Raw genomic sequence first — 11,377 nt, 5'->3', positions numbered from 1 at the left:
CTCTTATTGCTGAGTTTATATTTCAGACTTGTGTCTGGCTTACTACTTACCAGTCAGGAACGCCTTCCTCAATGTGCCAGTGTCTATCCCAGTTTCTCCAATGAAGGTGATGTTCAGTTCATTTGCTGGGCCTCCAGTCTTTTGGCGCTGCCATAGCTTTAGAGCTCTGTCCACCATGTTGTCCCTTGACACACAAATGTTGAACGTCTTCCCCATTTCCACTTGGGAGGCAACCCACCTCAGAACATCTTCTTCACCATTAAAATAAAATACAAGATCTTAAAACTTACATATATATATTTGACAGTTGAGTAAAGTACTGCCTCTTTTTTTACCATGTGATTTGATCGATTCCATTTGTTGATGGTCATGTTGATCAAAGGGGTTTTCAGATTCAGGTTCTGGGCTCCGTATGGGACTACAACTTAGAATGGAATTGGACACTGAATTCCATCTCAATGGAAAGCTGAAAATGTGGTCTTTATTAAAGGCAAGGGACATACACCACTTACCAATCTCCGCATGAACTGGCATGGAACTCAATGTCCTTCATTGGAAATTCTTTGGTGCATATTGGGCACTTTTCCTTACTTGGCTAAATGGGAAGATGCATGGACAGCATTAGTTACATTTTCATAGCAGTCCTCTCAGCATGAATTCACAGCAATTTATAACATTATATTATTAAAGCAATAAATTGACAAACAGAACCGTACTTTGACGGTAGCACAGCAACTGTAGTTCGTCTTCATCTTCTTGCTGAAAATGAAGCCAAATTTTTAGAATAATATGCTCTTACAAAACTAGCATGTGGATACGGTATTCTGAAGGGTTCCAGAATAATGCCATCCCATCATCACAGGCGTTGGTCCAAAATGAAACATACACCTTTCACTTGTTTGAAGTGGAAACATGTTGGTAAGTGACTCACCTCTGAGTCAGAATGAATTGTCTGGGACATCCCCTCACAACCACCTTGCACATGCAGAGCTAGCATTTGCAATGGCATGATCATTTCGCACTGTGCACGTAGCCTTTGGCATGAGACTGAACTCTGGTGCATCCACAAGCAGTGGTGTCAGATCAGTCTCTTCTTGGAGGGGAGCAATGTATAACAAACTTTCCTCCTGCAGAGGCATTTCTGAGAGCAGAGCCAGTGTATCCTTGTGACTCCAAGGCAACAGCATTCAATCTCCGTCGTCCATGTCCACCTGAAAATCAAAATGTCATGGTAATTTAAAAGTAGTATATTAACATTAATTGGCAGCATGGCATCCAGCCAGTGTAAGTTGGCCTTTCCTGTATGGCATACTTGGAAGTGAAAAATGTTGAATGTTGAAATGCATGAAGAAAATTATCAGCTGCAATGAGAACGAAGTGAAGGCTAGAAAGCTATATTGTATCATATTACAATTTCATGGTTCAGAAAAATAAGAGTTCTTTTTGTTTGTTTTTAACATATAACTCTAGAATATCTCTTTTGAGTGAACTTCCAAAATTATGCACTAACACATATCTCTCTGTAGCAGGTTTGGTCATACATTACAAAACTGTACACATGATGTGCCCTTAAAAAACGGTCTAAGCTGGATGTTTGAGCTGCTTGTTTTGGGAAACATCGTAAACACCTTTTGAGTTAGAAAAAGGGTTTGTGTTGTGCCGGCTCTACCCAGTTTAACTATTCTTTTTAACCAATGGGAATATAATGTCTTCTTTAACACACCTGCTGCTTTGTACAGAAACCACCCTCCTCTCAGACTTGCCATCTTCAGGGAAGGTGCTCTCAAGTAAAGTGGACAACTACATCAATTAAGACGGAAAACTTCAGGAAGGTACATCTGTAAAATATCATGGAGACAGCAATGACAGAGGAGGGAGATACAGAAAAATTCTACTCCTCACCTCTTCATGGCTGAAGTCTTTAATGATTGAGAGTGTCCTCTTCCCTAGCCCAGCCTGAAGTAGCTCCTTTTGTGGGCTTGGGGTTGTTTCTGCGTTTTCACTTAGTAAGAAAAAAGCCATGTCAAATCTGGTCATACTGGAGTGAGAGATTAGGTCTTAGTAAACCACTGTTACCAACAATAACACAGCAATCAAAAAGTATTTATATCCTTTCTGAGATTGAAGACTGTGAATCCAGTCAATAGCAAGTGCAGTGTAACCTGAGGACGTTGCAATCGCCTTGCCATGAAGAGATACGAAGTATCACATCTTTCTGGTGAGGATGGTAATAATCTACACTTCAAACACACACAGACAGAAACAATGTTTACAAATTAGGCTCTGGGTGAGTTATTTGGACCTGACTAACCATCATTACCCAATTTCAAACGTTACTAACAATAACTAGTCTACCTATGGCCGATGGCATCATCTGTGAAATAGCAAATTTTCACTTGCATACATTATAATATTGACGAAAGTATATACAAGGTACATAAAAATCGAGCAAAAGAATCAAAGAATACTATAGGGATGGCAACAGCAAATTCTGATTTCAGTTGAAAGTTGTTGTGGGTGGGTGTGTCAACTTAAGCATAAGTGACCATTGAGTTACAGCTTTCATGTTCTTCAACTTCCCCCCCACCCCGCTGCCTGTACCTGTCGCCGGAAGGTGGCGGTCCGGCGGGTTTCGCACTGACTGCTGTTTACAATTCAACGATAGCTTCAATGAAAGTCTCGCGGGAGTCCACGACATTAACATCAGCGACAATAAAGTGTTCAAATTTGAAATTAAATGAGCAGAAATCCGCGGATGCTCGAAATTAAGGCTGTTTTTACATATATTTGGGTCGAGCCAAAGGCAGCCGCACTTTTCATGACCGCGCAGAGCAGCTGCTCTAAAGAAGGGAAGTGTGAGGTATCCATGACAACCAGGCGGAAGTTGGCGTAAAACCAAAACAGCAGCCTTGCAAATGGTAAACACTGCAGGGCTCACAAGTCTCACGCATTGAGCGTGACTTCCACGCATTTCGGTCTTTTGTCACGCAGCCACGCCACCAGAGGCGGGGCGTGCCAACAGGCAAACCAGGCAATTGCCTGGGGCCCCGGCTTTTAGGGGGGGTCCCGCAAGGAGGCCCCTGAGAGGTACCCAAAGTGCTAATGCATGTACTGCACAGAAACGACAACAACGGGCATTTATGATGCAATTATGAAACAACGACGTAGCAAACCCCCTTGGGGGGCCCCGCATGGCCCTGTCAGTCTTCAGTGCTGTCTGCATCAATCAGGTGAGCCGTAAGGTTTATTGTATAATATAATTATTGATAAGCCAGGGCTTTCAAGGACTTCTGTTGGTCCCTGGATCTAATAGAAGAGATTAGGGGTTCTCTAAGTTTTTCAGCATTTATAGCTGGGCCGTTAACGGCGGTAACGTGCTGCGTTACCAGGAGACTCTTATCGCGCGCGAAAAAAAATGTCGCCGTTAATCTATGCTTTTCAAAGTTGGGTCTGGGAGCTATGTCTACACATGCAAGCTATGCAATTCACTTTGATATATTTTAGTGTGGATGTCTGCCTGGCCCAGCCTGGCTGAATAACGCTGTGGGGGTGGGGGGGCAAGCCGAACCTATCCAGCACTGCGAGAGTCACACCGCGCTCCTGCTGACCGTCAAAAAAAACCACACTCACGCTTTTAGCGGTAAAACACGGTCCATTCCTGATTATTTGTCATATTGAACTCAGCCGAATTATCAGAAAAATCACAAGGAAAAGGCTGGTATAAGGGAACTGAAATCAGGAGGGCAAATATAAAAAAAAAAGAAAATCAAACTTAAATTACGTGTTTTGCCGGTGCACTGTTTCTCCCGCTGGGCCTTCTTCAGGCGCTGAAAACACGCAAAACAAAGTACATTTCCCTTCAACACACAATCTGGCTTAATAAAAATAAGGATGAGGCACAATTCGGCGTGACTGAATTTATCCTGTCTTCTCTGTCTGAGAGTCGGAGATATGATGAAGTTGGAGGAAGTGTGCACTCATAAGAAAATTCCATTTTTCATCTGTTTATGACTTGGTTGATGACACATGAACACAGAACGGTGTCAAATTACCTGTTGGTTTCCTGTGATGCTGCTGATTATTCATGTATAATGGAATTAGCAGAAACTCGTTCTTGAGGACTTATTTATGCAACACATTTTGAATGGCCTTGGCGGACTTCAAATGAGCCATTTTAATCACGATTAATCGCAATTAACTCCAGGATTGGGGTGCAATTACTCGCGATTAAGGAATTTAATCGTTGCCCAGCTTTAATAAATATCAAATGTCCCAAAAAATGTATGCAATTTTTTTGGTTTTTTTTTCCCAGTGTGCATGGATGGGGTGGGGGCCCAATGAATTTTTTTGCTTGGAGCCCCCAAGGACCCTTGCCCCACCACTGCACACCACATTGTATTTCTCACGCCGACAAAAAAAAAAAAGCCGGTAAATAGACTACATTGGAGTTCCGTGTGCGCAGGGGATTGTGGGTAGGGTGAAAGGTTAAGGCACATAAACAATGGGGCAAGATGGCGTCGTACGATTAATTCTTATTGTGGAAGAGAGAACGTTTGAAGTTTTTGAGAGACAGGGGTATCTACACCTTGGAAAAAAAACTTTGAACTTGTAGCTTTGGCATACGGTGCCTCCTTTTCCAACATCGACAAGCTCCCGACCGTGAAAGAAGAGGAAAAGTCATGCGCCGGTCGCTACGGAGCTCTATTGTTGGACAGTGATTATGCCCCTAATTTTGATCAGAGGAGAGTGTGGATATGTGGTAAATGACCATGAAATGGTAAAAAAAAAAATGTATGAAGTGTTACGTTTCCCCAAACCAAGACCTAAGTAAATTAGGCAGGGCGTCGTATCAAAAGGAAACCAACAAGGAAAACCACAACCAAAAGAAAGAAAATTTCCACAAAGGGGGTTCCAAAAGGAGGTAGTGTGAGCTCCACACTACCCCCCACTAAATCTACAAAAATGATAGAAGGAAAGATGTGGTGGGACAACTCAAGAAACTGAAAGGTGTTTCTGAAACAAATTATATCTCTTCAGTCAAACTTAATAAACGCTCAAATACTCAGAAACCACTGATGGTGTAGCCTCTGTCCTCCCAAAAAGCCCAATAAACACTCAAGTACTCAGACAGAGACCACTGGTGGTGTGGCCTCTGTCATCTCAACAACCAGACTGAGGCAAAACTCACTCCTCTTATAGAGACCCACCTCTGATTATGAGCAGGTGTGGAGCCCAGCAGGTGAGGCTCGTTAACCCAGAGTCTCCACTCAAACAAAATACTAAACAATTCCATTTTAAATGTACTGGAACCAAAAATAAAAATATATATTATCAAAAATTTTCATCACAAAAGTATATTGTGTTTGGTGTGGATTGCTTTGAGATTTTGGTGAAGAGGTGTGTGAGAAACATGCAATCTGAAAGTTGGCTGTGAATTGTGAAGACCAATTTTTGGTTTGCTTTGCTGCTGACGGCGGGAGGTCGGCTCAGAGAATATTCTGCCTGGTGTTATGTTAAAGTGTGTCATTTGTAGTTTCATACGATATCCAACATGTTCGGATGGAGAAGTTGCGTTTTGTGTCGGGAGGTGCAGGTGAGAAAAGCGTGTCAAATTGTTGCATATGGATTTTAAAGTTGTTATAAAACAACCACTCATTCGTCAAAGTGCAGCTGGAGCGTTCAGTTTATGAGATTACGGCTTCTTGTTTGAGACACAATTGAAAGCAATCGTCCTCACGGCATTTTATTCACTTTTTACACATGTTGAAGTGGACCCGGTACAGGATGCATCGGGTTAAGATCATTAGAGAGAGAGACAGATATAGCACTAACTCAAAAAGTATGATTTTAAAATCGTGCTATTGTGCACAAATAATTAAAAAAGTAAGATTATTCCATCTGTTATTTCGTCCTTTCTGTTGATGAGCTTCACTCAAGCCTTTCTCCTCAGCTCGAACGGCGGGGGGCAAATACATCTCCCCCACACCTTGTTCACCCCAGGGTGCTCTCGGCAGTCAATAGATCGCCACTTGTTCAGCGTATAATAGCCATTAACACAACCTATAACGGCACACACGGGCATAGTTTCGACGGAACAAGCCAAACAACAAGAGACAGCTGTGACGAGAAGAGGTTGTTTATGTGCCTTGACCCCTGAACCGGAAGTAAACAGCAAGTTTTCACACATGCGCAGTCGGAACTCCAATGCGGCGTATTTGTCTGGCGCTGCTGCTTTGGAACCACAAAGAATCAAACACGAGTGCAAGCCTGTCACTTACAGTGGAAAAAAAAAGATTGTTATCACGCGAGTCTGCTCCAGAGTGAGCTGCAGAGACTTTCTTCTTTCTGCCATTTTAACACGTGATCACTCTTCCCGGGATTGAGCGGGAGCCTGGGGGGCTTTGAACGCTCTATTTTTGCGTGCACCCGCGTGCACTGGGCCCTGACTGCAACCTTTCTGGGCCCCTATAAATGACGGGCCCCGAGAATCTCTGCCCCCCCCCCCCCCCCCCCCTTTCGGCGCCCCTGGCTTTGACGACTGGTTGATGGCTGCCATCTGTCATCAACCCTTTGATGTGCATCAGGTTTAGGACCCACATCAACATCAGGACCAACATTGTTGGAGTCATGGTCTGGAGCAGTCTGGGGGAGGATAAAGATGCAAATCAGAAAAGAACTATTAGTGTTTGAGGTGTGTGTTTGAGCGACTGAGTAAAATTTTATCTATAAATAATCTTTACCCACAAATGGATCATGGATTTCAGTATACTACAGTTGAGTTTGTTTTTGGAATGCATGTAGAACAATGTTTGCAATTTCTCTCAAGGAACAAATAATTTTTAAGAAGTACAGACATTTTCTTCTTGCTCCCTTTTTATGATAGGACAGGACAGATTAGCTGTTTATTTGCATTCTTTCAAAACAAGTTAGAATAATTTGGCACTTAATAGTGTGTGTGTAACATCACTTACTCATCACAAATTGAACAGCACGCAGGTATATATCCTGACCAAAGGATGAGGAGTCAGAGCAAGGATTTACTTGGCGTTCCAGCATAGCAAAATTCTCTGCAGACAGGGGGGATGGAATTTCAGGAACAACAATGCCATTGTCCCTGTCTTCAGTGTCTGCCTCCTCTTCAGGGTCAGTGGGCTGCAGCTGCATGGTTAAATAATAAAATTAATGATAACAGACAAAGTGCTTCATGGAAGATTTTCGTGCAAATCAAGTAAAACACATCCACCTCTTGCCAGTTTGGCTCAGGCACAGGTGCTTGGAGCATTCCAATGTGCCACATTTGATGAGGTGTCAGGTTTGCCTCAGTCCTGAGAGGGTGGTTGTTCCAACTCTCCGTGAAATGATTAAGATCTGCACGCAGACGAGGTATGAATACATATTGCACACAGAAGAGGTGGATTGCATTGGAGAGGTTGATGTATCCTTCTTCCTCCAAGCTGTGGAGTGTGTTGTAATACTGGGATGTAACAGAACTCCAAACATCTCTCCATAAGCGCTCCACTCTGGAAACAAAGCAGACAATGGTGAGAAAAAGAAACACTGGCGGACTACAGAGTAGAAAAGAAAGCTGTGTGAAATGGTTAATCTACTCCAAGAGGCGTGTTCAATTTAAGAAATGACTGCCAACAACGTCATGATAGCTGACTGCCAACAACGATAATGACGATCGATCAACAAATGGGCACAGAATTATAACAAGATTAATGACTCATGTCAGTCTCCTCAATAAAAAGAAAATTGACCTTCATTTCTGTCAAAGTAGTTGCTATAAAATTGGTCTTTTGTTGTAAAGTAGCTGAGCACTGTTTACTCCATCAATGTCAGTACAATTATCAAAAAAGTAGATGTGGCAAGTTGAATGAATTACCTCTGGTTGTGGACACTTTTGCCTGCAATAAAGCGTGCACGGCCTGTTCCTCTGACAGCGAACATGCACCTTGCTATGTCCACATTTTCAACACCTTGATCAGCTCTCACTCTGAAAAAACAAAGGAAATGCCCTTAACCCTAAATATGACATTTATAACTTACAGCAACACAACACTTATTTCAAATGTAATAAGAATAAACACCTTGAGGGCCATCCATTTCTCCGAACCCCCTCCATGAAGAATCCAAAAGCACTTGCTGCTTTGTTATTAGATGCTGTGTCCAGGTAGAAAATCTTATTGAGGAAAGTTGAGACACATACCACATAAGCTTTGGAGCAGTGCATGAGGGGGAAATGTGGTGGATGATTAGAAAATTAAATAGCTACCTTCCTGGAAAATCCATCTATCCCTCCAAAGATGACAATATTGTACCTTTTGAAAATGCATTACAAAAAATGTTAAAATTCACAGGCTCATGTAGAACTCCACAGTCATACAACACAGGGAATTGTCAGACAAGCAACATCATGCAATTATGTAAAAATAACAAAACTTACTATTTACCTTATCAATTTATGATTGTTATCAATGTGGACGAGAGACAGGGAAGCAGGAACAGAGTAGCTTCGTCGTGCAATGCAACGAAGCTGGATCACCCTCGCAATCAAACCTGCGCCATCTACACGCTGTAAAGACAGCCTCACTCTTCTCCACTGAACACGAAGGCCCATTGCTAGACTTCCTTTCACCAGTCTGTAGCCTGCGTGCGCCATCCTTGCCTTAATGACTCTGACTTTCTGATCTAACTCTTCCTGTGAAATGTCAGAATAGCATGATCTCACTGACATGTCATGTTCCTTCATCCTTCTGTAGATGGTCGGTCGTGCAAATGCAATGCATTTCTGCTAAACGACCCAGTGGTAAGGAGGTATCCAGCAACATCTGCAGAGAGTCACGACTTATCTGTAATTCCGGCCATCCTACTTTCCCTGTCCAACATGTGGTGGCTATATCATTGTAGAGTGGAGGAACAGTATCCTGTGCTAGATGTGAGCTGAGCACTGCAGTCAGCTCTTGCAGACCATCAACCAGCTCTGCAGGAACTTCCAAATAGTGTTCACCAGCTCGAGCAAACTGCAACTCTTGATTGCATACAAACAGGAGGCACTCCTAATCAGTAGGTACTCTGTTGACGGCAGAGCCCAACCTATCCCTTAACCTCACTAAATACTGTTGTGCCATTGGATGCCTGCAATGAGATATGAATCCACTGCGTTAATATAACGTGCTTAACAGTGTTTATAAAGACTATAATATGAAGTGTGCTGAGGGCATTGTACTCACAGTACATTCAGTATCGTGGATACTACAATGCAGCTGCAGCTGGTAGTGGAATAAATAGTCGCGGGCACCACCACCCCACCTGCCAGCACGCAAGCCAGGCCACTCCACTGGCTACCCCTCTAACTCCCGGTCCGACAGGACATAAACGAAAAGGAAGCACAAATGAACACGGCCCGAAACGGCCAAAACAATCCTGACCCATGATGCCTTGCGGCACTCGGCACACAGTCAATGGGGATGGCTAGTGTAACGTCACAAGTCACTTCCGGGTCCAGCGCTCAATGTAAACACAATGGCTGTTGCCAAAGAACCAGTCACTTTTTTCACGATGACAGCTGATTTTCCAAAGTCAGTGAAGAGGAGCAAGATGGCGCCTGTGTCCGGCTTTGCGTCTGCTGCCTCCCTGCTCTGGCGGATACTAGTCTGGATTTCATCATATACTGCATTATATATTGCTATATCAAGCCAGTCAACCATAATCTGTGTCACAGCCGTCATCCGCTATGATCGTCAAGCACTTTTAGCCATTCAAGAGCACATGAATACAGCGTGTGTTACCTGGGCCGCATATGAGGAGCGCTTTCCTCCACCTGTTGAGTGTGAGGCGTCATCTTTGGAGTGCCTACTGGTAACCAAGCGTCGTGCCAGGAGAAGGAAGAGGGGCTCGCGGGCTGGAGTACAGTCCAGGCGGAGGAAGCTGAGGGGTTGCATGTCCTGGGACACCTGGTCCGGATCCGCTGGTGATCTGCGTTGTTTACGCAGGATCCCTGTCCACGAACCCGGTGTGGACGCGGCCCTCGCGCCACCGGCATCTTGCTCCCCGCTTCTGTGGCTGCAGACTAATCGTACCTTTCCAGCTCAACCCGCCCGGCACCCGCTCCTGCACCGGCGTGAGCGAGTCCTGCGGGCAGTCACTGTGGAGGATACTGCCCGGGTTGCCTCGAAGAGCCGTGCGGGTCTGCGCACATCTCCAGCTGAGCGCGCGCAGCCGATACGCTTTGCTCTCCTAAACGCATGCTCCATTGCGAACAAGACGCACTTTCTGAGTGATTTATTCTCAGACAAAGACCTGGATTTCATGGCCCTGACTGAGACTTGGCAGAAAGAGCGGGAATATGCCTATTTGAATGAAGTTTGTCCTCCAAACTGCTCCGTGTTTGGGATTCCGCGGATTGCTCGGCGAGGAGGCGGTCTTGCGCTGATCCACAAGGATTACTTTCCGTGCAGGCAAATGAAGCCGGGGATTTACAATTCGTTCGAGCTTCAGTTGACAAAGGTTGGTCATTTAAACTGTTTTTATTGTGTTGTAATTTACAGACCCCCTGGTCCTGCACATGAGTTTCTAAATGAATTTTCAGATTGTTTATCCTCGTTAATCAAATTTGACAGAGTGCTGATTCTGGGGGATTTTAATCTCCATGTAAATGACTCCTGCTGTCCTGTTGCATCGGAGTTCTTAGCACTCACTGACTCTTTTCATTTTAAGCAACATGTTCTTGGTCAAACGCATAACAAAGGCCACACGTTGGATCTAGTGTTCTCCTTTGGTTTGGACATTGACTGTCTGAATGTGGTGGATGTTCTTGTGTCTGACCATTTTTGTGTCTATTTCAATCTTTCCATTAATGTGGAGTTGTGCACCCTAGAGAGGGTTTGTCAAAAGCGCTGCATAAACCAATCTGTTGTTAATCGATTTTCTGAAATGTTTCAGCCTTGTTTTGATGATGTGTGTAATGATGCAGAATCTTACATGAATTGTTTTAATGTCCACTGTGAATCAGTGCTGGACATGGTTGCGCCGGTAAAGCGCAAAATTGTGTCTTCAAAAAATTCCCAGCCATGGCTAAATGAGGAGATAGCTTCATTCAGGAGATCTTGTCGAAAGGTAGAACGGCTGTTTAAAGCCACAAATCTTGAAGTTCACAGATTACACTTAAAAGAGATGATTTTATCACTAAATGAAATGATTAAACAAGCTAGGTCTACCTATTTCGCTAACCTTGTGAATTCGAATAAGAGAAACCCCAAGGTTGTTTTTGATACAATTCAGAAAATTGTATCACCTTCATCTCCAACTGTGCCTATTTCCACCACTGATGACTGCAACAAGTTTCTGAAATACTTTGTGGCAAAAGTGGAAGACA

This window comes from Salarias fasciatus, chromosome 13, assembly GCF_902148845.1.
Source record: "Salarias fasciatus chromosome 13, fSalaFa1.1, whole genome shotgun sequence".
Lineage (NCBI taxonomy): Eukaryota > Metazoa > Chordata > Actinopteri > Blenniiformes > Blenniidae > Salarias > Salarias fasciatus.
This window is presented reverse-complemented; position numbering follows the sequence as displayed.